This window comes from Pelophylax lessonae, assembly GCF_965119305.1.
Source record: "Pelophylax lessonae genome assembly, chromosome: 7".
Taxonomy (NCBI): domain Eukaryota; kingdom Metazoa; phylum Chordata; class Amphibia; order Anura; family Ranidae; genus Pelophylax; species Pelophylax lessonae.
This window is the reverse complement of record NC_138774.1, coordinates 184994811-185007399: the sequence shown is the minus strand read 5'-3', so window position 1 is coordinate 185007399 and position 12589 is coordinate 184994811. Positions and strand designations below refer to the sequence as shown.

The 12589-nt window shown below is 43.1% G+C and overlaps 2 long non-coding RNA genes across 2 annotated transcripts; both read left to right on the top strand.

The window, feature by feature from the left end:
- The first annotated feature begins 3181 nt into the window (after positions 1 to 3181).
- Positions 3182 to 4572, top strand: LOC309559639. Its single transcript, XR_014225476.1, has 2 exons — positions 3182 to 3332; positions 4398 to 4572. It is a non-coding gene; the product is annotated as an uncharacterized lncRNA (long non-coding RNA).
- Positions 4573 to 6419: 1847 nt separating this feature from the next.
- Positions 6420 to 12311, top strand: LOC309559640. The gene is made up of 2 exons (XR_014225477.1): positions 6420 to 6793; positions 11618 to 12311. It is a non-coding gene; the product is annotated as an uncharacterized lncRNA (long non-coding RNA).
- The last annotated feature ends 278 nt before the right edge of the window (positions 12312 to 12589 follow it).

The following is a 12589-nucleotide window of genomic DNA, read 5'->3' as shown; positions in this document are numbered from 1 at the left end:
AGTTTGGCGGCGGGAAGCACACAGGAATCAGGACTAATGCTTGGCTGGGGCTGGGTCATGGGCAGGTGGGGCCCCCCGGGCAAGTGGGGCCCCCGGGCAACTGCCCAGCATGCCCATTCAGTAAGATGGCCCTGGATGTGTGAGGGTGCCAATAATAAGAATAACCGTACCCCCACGTGTCTCCTAAAGAGCAGCGCATTTTGTCTGCAGGTTGGAAACCAGTGCAGTTATGAACCAGTTCCCGACCTGCATATGTGTGAACATAGCCTAAGGATAAATCACTAATAATGAAAAGCATAGTACAGTTCAGTTTAGTGCAAACACAGATACTTGTGGATTTCTAGGCAATGGTCACAAGGGATCTACATGGGAAGGACACCTCTCTCACAAGGAGGCTGGCTGCAGCTGGTGACCCAGGTGGGTGACCACAGGGATAATCCTACATGTTCCACAGAGGGAAGGAAAGAAGGGTCTCTGCTTTGGAAGTCCAGGTAACAGCAGAAGTCCCAGAGAAGGCTGAACAAAAAACGTGGCTAAAGATACAGGGCCGCCCTACTGGAAAGACAGTATTCCAGAGTCAGCTAGCACAGAGCCCACTATAGTGACTGGGGTTTAAGATAAAGCTGCACAAAGCTTGTGTCATAATCTAGTCAGGAAAAATAAAGGAGGAACCCGACCTGGTGGTAGCTAACATACCCAGTCACTGCTCTCCTATCTGGCACAAACTCTCTGAGCACCCAAGGTTGGTAAACAATGGTATTTCTATCCCCTGGGTGTGTCCAGGAGTCCTGGGGGCTGTGGGAGCCCAATGGATTGTTGGAAAAGAAAATAAAAGAGGACTGCACCCGCTGCTGAACAAGGTTGGTAAATAGGAACCCATCTACATTCGTGATTTAAAAATATATATTTAAATATGTATAAAGGATATACAGTTTCTCACAAAAATGAGTACAGCCCTCACATTTTTGTAAATATTTTATTATATCTTCTCATGTGACAACACTGAAGAAATGACAGTTTGCTACAATGTAAAGTAGTGAGTGTACAGCTTGTATAACAGTGTAAATTTGCTGTCCCCTCAAAATAACTCAACACACAGTCATTAATGTCTAAACCACTATCAACAAAAGTGAGTACACCCCTAAGTGAATATGTCCAAATTGGACCCAAAGTGTCAATATTTTGTGTGGCCACCATTATTTTCTAGCACTGCCTTAACCCTCTTGGGCGCGGAGTTCACCAGAGCTTCACAGGTTGCCACTGGAGTCCTCTTCCACTCCTCCATGACGACATCACGGAGCTGGTGGATGTTAGAGACCTTGTGCTCCTCCACCTTCCGTTTGAGGATGCCCAACAGATGTTCAATAGGGTTTAGGTCTAAAGACAGGCTTGGCCAGTCCATTACCTTTACCCTCAGCTTCTTAAGCAAGGCAGTGGTTGTCTTGGAGGTGTGTTTGGGGGTCGTTATCATGTTGGAATACTGCCCTGCGGCCAAGTCTCCGAAGGGAGGGGATCATACTCTGCTTCAGTATGTCACAGTTTATGTTGACATTCATGGTTCCCTCTTTGAACTGTAGTTCCCCAGCGCCGGAAACACTCATGCAGCCTCAGACCATGACACTCCCACCACCATGCTTGACTGTAGGCAAGACACACTTGTCTTTGTACTCCTCATCTGGTTGCCACCACACACGCTTGACACCATCTGAACCAAATATTTATCCTGGTCTCATCAGACCACAGGACATGGTTTCTAGTAATCCATGTCCTTAGTCTGCTTGTCTTCAGCAAACTGTTTGCAGGCTTTCTTGTGCATCATTTTTAGAAGAGGCTTCCTTCTGAGATGACAGCCATGCAGACCAATATGATGCAGTGTACAGCGTATGATCTGAGCACTGACAGGCTAACCTCCCACCCATTCAACCTCTGCAGCAATTCTGAAAGCACTCATACCTCTATTTCCCAAAGACAACCTCTGGATATGATGCTGAGCAGGTACACTCAACTTCTTTGGTCGACCATGGCGAGGTCTGTTGTGAGTGGACTCAGTTTTTCAGCATCTTGGCAATCTTCCTATAGCCTAAGCCATCTTTATGTAGAGCAACAATTCTTTTTTCAGATTCTCAGAGAGTTCTTTGCCATGAGGTGCCATGTTGAACTTCCAGTGACCAGTATGAGAGACTGAGAGTGATAACACCGAATTTAACACACCTGCTCCAAAATTCACACCTAAGACCTTGTAACACTAACGAGTCACATGACACCAGGGAGGGATAGTGGCTAATTGGGCCCAATTTGGACACTTTCACTTAGGGGTGTACTTACTCGTGTTGCCAGTGGTTTAGACATTCATGGCTGTGTGTTGAGTTATTTTGAGGGGACAGTAAATTTACACTGTTATACAAGCTGTACACTCACTACTTTACATTGTAGCAAAGTGTAATTTCTTCAATGTTGTCACATGAAAAGATATAATAAAATATTTACAAAAATTTGAGGGGTGTACTCACTTTTGTGAGATACTGTATAATTGTATTAACCTCCCTAGCGGTGTTCCAGAGTGTGGCTCTGGGTTAAATTTCAGTGCCAAAAGCGGTAACCCCGAGCGATACTCGGAGTACCGCTAGGGAGATCGCTGGATCCTGTAAGAGAGGGTACTCACCTTGTCCCCGGGATCCAGCGATGTACCCCGGCAGTGTGCGGCGGCGGCCGGATCTTCCTCCCGATGCTCTGTGCCCCGGATTCCGTTTCCTGCGACGTGACGCTCGCAGGGGGGTGGAGCCGGCAGCAAATTCAAACAGTAAAACACACCAAACACACTGATACATTACAAAAAAAAAACAAATTCATATTAGTTTGCCCCCCAGTGCCATTTCCTGCAGTTTTACTGTACTTTTTATGTGTATATATATATCTATATATATATATCTTATATCTATATATATATATATATATATATATAAATGCATACATACTTTAACTTATTTATAGTTATTTATTATATTATAATTTATGATTTTGTGTTTCAAACTTTATCATACCTGAGATGTTATAAAGAAGAAAAAAAATCATATGTAAATAGTTGGTTTGGGCTGCTCGTTCTTAAGAATTACATGCAAAATAATGGTGCCGCTTTCAGCACCTAAAATCGGAAAGAATCATACCACCAGGGAGGTTAAATAGGTGTTTGGTATATTTGTCTGGAGTTCAGCTTTAATGTTTATTACAGATTATACCAGAAAATTCACCCAGAGAGAATGAACCAGAAAAGTCTGTGACAGTTACAGTGGTGGATGACCGTGAATCCCAAACCAAACCTGATGCTGCAGCAGGTAATATTCCAAACACATTGATGTGTTCTCTTCATGATCAAACTAAATGGGGGGAATTAGTCAAACTGGAGCAGACACAATCTGGAACAGCTGTACAAAGTAACCAATCAGCTTCTAGTCTCTGCTTGTTCAATTAGACTTTGAAAATGAAAGCTAGAAGCTGATTGGTTGCCATGTACAATTGCTCCAGATTCTGAGCTCCAGTCTTGGTAAATTCCTCTCAATGTTAATCCAGTGTGGTGATTTTCTTGAAGGTGTGACACCAAATTAGTTTATTGTCATCACAGAGTGACCCATTACATCGTACGAATTGTGTGTGGGGTATTGGAGAGGGTCATACATGTTATAATCTGATTGTACAATCTCTGTAGAATCTCCTTGATGGTGGCCATACACGCTTTGATAAATGTTTGATTTTAAGATTGATTTCTACTGGAATAATCAGTCTATACTTGGCAACCCATTTCCTTGATATGCGACACTCAGGATAGTGAATTTCAATTGATAGCTAACCCCATTGCAATTGCCCAACACATATGTACAGCAGCAAAATAGGTGGTCCTTAATGCCCATACGCAGGACATACCGGTATGTGTTTCTGGACAGCCAATGTTTATGTAGGGGGAGATCACAGTATATTGTCTGAGCTGTCAAAGACAGCTCTTGGACCAGACTAAAGATCAGCAGCTGGAGGGACTGGTTTACAACCATGTGACTACAGTTACAGTGGTCACATGATTGTCAATCCTTCCTAGGGACACCAGGGCACGTGGGAAGGGTACTATAAGATTGCTACTTAAAGTCGTAATCTGTCAATCACACATCTGTTTGCACCATGTAATCTTATAATCGGATCAATCCAAATGCAATCATATTCATGAACAAAGTATCTCAGTGACAAGGTTCTGCTAGATTAACCAACAATGATGTGATTGAGGACCTACTGGCAGACCCTTGTCAATGGTAAATCTAAAGTAAGTTTAGCAGTCAGATTGTAATGTGTGTCAAAACAGTGAATTCTTTTGTTTTTCCTTCTTACAGTTGATGTGACCTTAACTCCCACAGATGACCCGCAGTATATAGCAAAAAGGCGGAAGTGTTGCAAAGATGGCCGCCAGCACTTTTACACGAATGGGAATTGCGCCAACAGGTCGAAGGAAGAGAATGAGGCAGTGGGGCTGTGGTGTGACCAAGAATTCCTGAAGTGCTGCTCCTCTATGGAAGCGTACTATATGGGGCCTGTGGTTGGATGCCGCTGCCGAAATAAACATAATTCCCGACTTCCCAGTCAAGAGGTATGTAACAAGCATAAGGCAATGTATAACAGGTAGTGCAAATATTGTAGTACAGGGCTACTTAGGAACGGTTCACACAAAGGCACACACGCATTAGGTGACAGCACAATATAGAATAACAGTAGCTAAGAGAACAGAATATAAGAAGACCTCAGTGGTAAAAGTAAAATTCAGTCTAGTGAAAACAATGATAGTTATAGTTCCCTAGGGCCATGGTCCTCAACCCTGGTCCTCAGGGCCCACTAACAGGCCAGGTTTGCAAGATCACTGAAATACATCACAGGTGATATAATTTGCTGCTCAGTGATTGCAGTACTCTAGTCTGCATCTCCCCAAGGTAATACTTAAAATCTGGCCTTTTAGTGGGCCCTGAGGACCGGAGTTGAGGACCATTGCCCTAGGGGAAGGTGGTAACACTTACCTCACAAGGAGCTGCTGTAGCTGGTGGCCCAGGTAGTCAACCACAGGGATCTCCCTACAGGTTCCACAGACGGGAGGCAGGAGGAGTCTCTGGTCTGGATGCCCAGAGATGGGTGAACAGAGCCCACTACAATGACTGAGGCTTTAGATGAAGTTGAGTGCTTTTGCACCCTCATCTGCTAGCCCACCTGTAGAGAACAAAGCCAGACCCCTACCTGGTGGCAGCTAACATCCCAGTCATTGCTCTTCCATCTGGCACAATCTGAGCACCCAAGGGTGAGAAACAGTGGTATTTATATCCCCTGGGTGTGTCTGGAAGTCCTGGGGGTTGTGGGAGCCCAGAGGATTGTGGGAAAGGGAATGGAAGGGGCCTGCGCCCACTGCTAAACAAGTTTGGTAAAGAGGAACTCCACTATATTAGTGATATGAAAGAATATATTTTATAATATTTAAAGGGATATATAATTGTATTATATAGTTTTTTATGTATTTGCCTGGAGTTTAACTTTAATGTTTATTACAGATTATACCAGAAAATTCACCCAAAGGGAATGAATCAGAACAGTTGGCTCAGTCTGAAAACGTTACAGTAGTGGACAACCGTGAATCCCAAACCAAACCTAATGCTACCATAGGTAATATTCCAAACACATTGATGTGTTCCCTTCATTTTTAAACTGAATGGTGGAATTAGTCAAAATGGAGCAGACACAATCTGGAGCAGCTGTCCACAGTGTGCAATCAGCTTTGGCCTCAGCTTGTTCAGTTAGGCTTTGAAAATGAAAGCTTGAAGCTGATTGGTTGCCATGTACAATTGCTCCAGATTCTGTCTGCTCCAGTCTTAGTACATTCTCCTCAATGTTCCTCCAGTGTGGTGATTTCCCTGAAGGTCTGACACCAAATCAGTTTATTGTCATCATAGAGTGCCCCCCTCATATTGTGCCAGTTGTGTGTGCGGTATTGGAAAGGGTCATACATGTGATAATCTGATTGTACAGTATCTGTGGAATCTCCTTTATGGTGGCCATGCAAGCTTTGATAAATGTTTGATTTATGTTGAGATCGATCTCTTAGACTTGGTTAGTTTGAAATGACATCCTTTGGTATGATGTCAGCTAACGTAACCAGGATACTGGAGGCTTTAGATATTGCGAGACAACTTTAATATATAAATATGAAATTTCCCCTAAGGTACATTCTAAAGATCAGCAGCCAGCGGGATTGTTTTCTAACCATGTGACCACTGTGACAGTGGTCACATGATCGGTAATCCTTCCTACCCCCCAGGGCATTCAGAACTGTATAAAGGAACACCAGGGCAGGCAGGAAGGGACTAGGATATGATTGCAATTTAGGATCCTAATCTATCAATCATACCTCTGTTTCCATCATGTAATCTCATAATCTGATCAATCGAAATACAATTATATTCATGCACAAAGTATCTCAGTGCTGCCAATCGATGCCAAATGATCAAGAATTTTCCACTATGTCAAATCGACTCTGATCAAATCCAGTCTAAATTGATTGGAAGGGAAGTCATTACATTTTTGCAGATTTGATCATTTTAATGGAGATCAATCAGATAATAAAATCAGAGCGTGTGCCCACACTTAGGTTCACCATACATGTTAAAGTCTGATAATACAATTTCCTGTAGGATTACCAACAAGTATGTAGTGCATGGGCCTGCCTGACTAGATAAGAAATGATTAGATAGTTCAGGTAGGGCCTCATAGTACATTGGTTCGATAAATCTAAAGTTGATTGTACAATGATTGTAAGGTCAGATTGTATAATGTGTTTGGTGAGCCTACATGTTAAAACTGAATGGGGAGAATTAGTCAATCTGGAGCAGACACAATCTGGAATAGCTGGACAAAGTAACCAATCAGCTTCTAGCCTCACTTTGTTCATTTAGGCTTAGAAAATTAGAACTAGAAGCTGATTGGTTGCCATGTACAATTGCTCCAGATTCTGTCTACTCCAATCTTAGTAAATTCTCCTCAATGTTTCTCCAGTATGGTGACTTACCTGAAGGTCCAACACCAGATCAGTTTATTGTCATCATTGGGTGCCCTCTCATATTGTACAAGTTAAGTTTGGGGTATTGGGGAGGGTCATACATGGTATAATCTGATTGTATAATCTCTGTAGAATCTCCTTTATGGTGGCTGTACAAGCTTCAATAAAATATTAATTTATTTTGTGATCGATCTCTACTGGAATAATAAATCTATAGTTGACAACCCATTCAATCCATATGTGACACACAGGATATTGGATTTTAATTCATAGTTGACACCCCTTTAAAACCACCCAACACATATACCCAAGAGCAAAAGAGCATGCTTTAACATCCATGTGCCCCAAGTATGCATCATTGCTAAGAGTGCACTCCCTGCATGTCTCAGCGCAAAGACTCTCAGTCTGGACTAAAGTTCAGAAGCTGGTGGGACTGGCTTCTGGCCATTTGATCACTGTTACAGTGCTTACATGACCGGTGATTAAAAGTGATTGTAAAAATTATATATATAAAAAAAATAACAAACATGTTATACCTACCTGCTCTGTGCAGCTGTTTTGCACAGAGCAGTCCCAATCCTTCTCTTCTCGGGTCCCCTGCTGGCGCGCTGGGCTCCTCCCCCTTACGAGTGCCCCCTAGCAAGCGGCTTGCTATGGGGGCACTCATGCGTGCTCGCTCCCGAGCCAGCTGTCTGTCCATAAGGCCAGTGTTGCCAACCGCCCGTAGATTTACGGACAGCCCGTTAAAACAGGGCACTTTTCTCCTGCCCGTAAATGCCCGTAGCAGGAGAAAAGTGCCAGTAAATCTACGGCGGCACTGTCAGAACTGCGCATGTGCGGCGCGCAGTTCCGGAGATCCCCGAGTTATCGACGTCGGACGAAAGCCACGGCCCGCCTCTGCCTCCGCCCCTCCGCACTCATTTAAGTTTTCCCGCCTGTGTGATGAAGCCGACCCGGCCGGAACTTCGCCTGACACAGCCCGATCTTCATCCGCTCACCGAGGGGGGGCGATCGGCTTGAGCTATGGAGGGGGTCATCTACCTATCCGTGCGGGCATAGCCGTGCTGGGCACCATGGCCACTGACTGTCCAATCCATCCGCTGCAAGTAAGTCATACTCAGAGCCGGCTCCTCTCATCTGGATGGAAGGGTGAGGGGGGCACACACTGGTCCTGGCATCACGAGGAGTTGGAGATGTTTCATGTAAGTGCTGTAACTTGTACTGCCTTGCCTTCCCTGACCCACTTCCCTGCCTCTGAGTCTCTGACCCGGTCCCCGCCGGACACTGTCACCTCACTGCCACTCCGGGACCCCAGGGGAGCTACCTATCTATCCACTCATTTATCTACCAGTAGTACCTGTGTGATATGAGGGGAGCTACCTACCTACCCACCCATCCATCTATCTACCTACCCGTGTAATATCAGGGGAGCTACCTACCAGGTAGGTAAGTAGCTCCCCTGATATCACACAGGTAGGTAGGTAGATGGATGGGTAGGACCTACCTCCTCCTGTACCATGTCTGCAGTCTCTGACCCCCCTCCTGTACCATGTCTGCAGTCTCTGACCCCCCTCCTGTACCATGTCCGCAGTCTCTGACCATCTCCTGTACTATGTCCGCAGTCTCTGACCACCTCCTGTACCATGTCCGCAGTCTCTGACCACCTCCTGTACCATGTCCGCAGTCTCTGACCACCTCCTGTACCATGTCCACAGCCTCTAACCACCTCCTGTACCATGTCCGCAGTCTCTGACCTTGTCCTGTATCATGTCCGCAGCCTCTGACCCTCTCCTGTACCATGTCCGCAATCTCTGACCATCTCCTGTACTATGTCCGCAATCTCTGACCATCTCCTGTACTATGTCCGCAGTCACTGACCATCTCCTGTACTATGTCCGCAGTGTCTGACCACCTCCTGTATCATGTCCGCAGTCTCTGACCACCTCCTGTATCATGTCCGCAGTCTCTGACCACCTCCTGTAGCATGTCCGCAGTCTCTGACCACCTCCTGTACCATGTCCGCAGTCTCTGACCACCTCCTGTACCATGTCCGCAGTCTCTGACCACCTCCTGTACCATGTCCGCAGTCTCTGACCACCTCCTGTACCATGTCCGCAGTCTCTGACCACCTCCTGTACCGTGTCTGACCAGAGTCTGCAGACTCTGATGTAAGGGGGATCTCTGTGCTGGCTGGGTTATGGTAGCCCAACCTTCATGTAAATTTGAGAAATATGTTTTTTGACTTTTGTTTAACTTAAACACATTGCTAATAGCACTAGCTATATGTTTATAGTTAAAATATTGATATTTGCACTGTTTAGCACTGAAAATTGTTATTTTAGGTACTTTTTTCAGTGTCCGTAAAAAATGCGGCTTGGTCAGTAAATTTCATGATTTTTTGCCAGTAAAAAATTGGTACCGTCCGTAAATTTTGGACGTTCTGCCAGTAATTTTCCCTCCGAGGGGTTGGCAACACTGCATAAGACACAGAGAGCACAACCCAGCCCGCCCCCTGCTCCCGCCTCACTGGCTGTGATTGACAGCAGTAGGAGTCAATGGCTCCTGCATCGAGAGGGAGAGACCCAGGAGAACCTCAGTTCAAACAATCAATATATTTTCGCCCAGACCAGTCGACTCAGTTTGATTGAATCCACTCTAAATCAAGTCTAAATTAATTGGAAGGGAAGTTATAGCTTTTCATTTGTTTGCAGATTCGATCATTTTGATTGAATCACAGATTAACCAGATAATATTGAAGCATGTTTGCCCACCATTAGGCTCACTATGCATGTTACAGTCTGAATATACAATCTCCTTTAGGTTTACCAAAAAACTATGCCTGACTGGATAAGAAAAGATTGGATAGTTCAGGTAGGGTCTCATATTACATAGAAAATATATACAATGGCGTGTCTCACAAATCTAGGTATATGTAGATGATAAATATATAAAATTATATAGGCAATGGTCCTTATATATACCCAATGATATTAAGCCACAGTATGAAATGTGAATCTCAATAAATTAACCAACAATTCATTAATTAATAGCACTAATAAATGGTTAATAAATTCAATAATAAAAGTGAACAAGTGTGAATGGATAAAACTGTAAACAATGTCTTAAGACTAAAAACAAAGTGACTTTGGTAATAAATGGTGTGAACTCTAGGTGGCGGTGGTGATTAAATTAATAAGTGTGGATATCCAAGTAAAACAAGTAATGAATGATACCAAGTGCAAAGTGCTGTGATTATCATCAAAAGTAAATACAATACTAGAGGTGGAGAAGTCTCCCAAACCAGTGCAATAATGGATATCCAAGTGAAATATGATATGTAAACAACGTCAAAATAAAATTAGTTATAAAATATATATAATGTGCCAAGTGCAACATAAAGAAGATCCAAAATTATACAATAATAGAGATCCCAGGAATAAATAAATTAATTTCTGGTGGTAGAATAAATACTTAAATAGTCCGTCTTATAAGTGAAAAAAAGTCCACAAATTATGTCCGGTGTTTCCGGACGCCGTGCGTCTCAACGACCGGATGTGCGTCTCAAGGTGCGGAACTGACGTGCCTACGCTCTACGCGTTTCGTCATCAAGCTGCTCCTGATGACGTCAGCTACTTAGGAAGGGGAGCACGGGATTCCCCCACCCAGCACCCACATCCTGATCCAACACTGGGAAGCACATCCTCCATTCATGATATTTCCTTTGGCACTTTTTTACTATATTGCATGATTTTGGACTTTTTAATTGAGCATAATTTGTGGACTTTTTTTCACTTATAAGACGGACTATTTAAGTATTTATTCTACCACAAGAAATTAATTTATTTATTCCTGGGATCTCTATTATTGTATAATTTTGGATCTTCTTTATGTTGCACTTGGCACATTATATATATTTTATAACTAATTTTATTTTGACGTTGTTTACATATCATATTTCACTTGGATATCCATTATTGCACTGGATTGGGAGACTTCTCCACCTCTAGTATTGTATTTACTTTTGATGATAATCACAGCACTTCGCACTTGGTATCATTCATTACTTGTTTTACTTGGATATCCACACTTATTAATTTAATCACCACCGCCACCTAGTGTTCACACCATTTATTACCAAAGTCACTTTGTTTTTAGTCTTAAGACATTGTTTACAGTTTTATCCATTCACACTTGTTCACTTTTATTATTGAATTTATTAACCATTTATTAGTGCTATTAATTAATGAATTGTTGGTTAATTTATTGAGATTCACATTTCATACTGTGGCTTAATATCATTGGGTATATATAAGGACCATTGCCTATATAATTTTATATATTTATCATCTACATATACCTAGATTTGTGAGACACGCCATTGTATATATTTTCTATAGTTCTTATTTTTCTGGCAGCGCCAATTACCCTACCACTTTTCTCACACCCTGATATAGTCATACTATATTTTTGGGGTAGGCTGCAGCCTATCATTCAAATAGATCCATTCGCGCGGAATTTTTTCTTCATCATTCTCATATTACATAGTTTTGATAAATTTAAAGTTGATTGTACAAAGATTGTATGGTTCAATTGCATAATGTGTATGGTAAGCTTTAGATTTACCAGCAAGATGTGATTGAGAAGCTTTTGGCAGACCCTGGTGAATCTAAAGGAGGTTGTAACAGTCAGATTGTAATGTGTGTGCCATATAAACCCGAATTAATTGCATGTAAGTGTCAAAACAATTAATTATTCCGGTTTTCCTTCTTACAAGCTACCCCGAAAGGAGGTGATGAGGTGACTACCACAAAAGCAAACACAACGAATTGTTGCCAAGATGGCCGCCAGCACTTTTACACGAATGGGAATTGCGCCAACAGGCCACAGAAAGAGAATGAGGCAGTGGGGCTGTGGTGTGACCGAAGATTCATGCAGTGCTGCACCTTTATGGAAGCGTACTATATGGGGCCTGTGGATGGATGCCGAAATAGATGTAATTCCCAACATCCCAGTCCCACCAAAACCTCCGATGTGCCAAACACCCCACTGAACACTTAATGTATTCATATATGACTGACTGGTGTTACATATTGTACATTAGCCGATACAAATATTCAAGGCCTTAAATCATTGCCCAGGAAGTTGCTACACCATAATCTGGCAACCAGAGAACTCACACTTGGCTTTGACGCGCTTACATTTTCATGTAATGCAGGTTTAATAAACTTTTGTTAATGTATGTTGGATTGTGAGCTTTAATTTACATTCCTCAAGAACATGGCAAATGAATAGGTTCACCCTCCCATCCAGCACACTACACATACTTCCCTTCCCTTCACTTGCTGGAGAAAGGACCCTGCGTAAATAGTATGTCACTCTAGTTGGAGCTTTTACAGTGCTGGAGACCCTTACCAGGTGACAGCACCCATTCCTTCCCTATACTATAGGATGAGTGAGTCACATGATTCCCATACCTTAAAGTGGGGGGGGGGGTTTACTCTTCACTCCCAAGGCAAA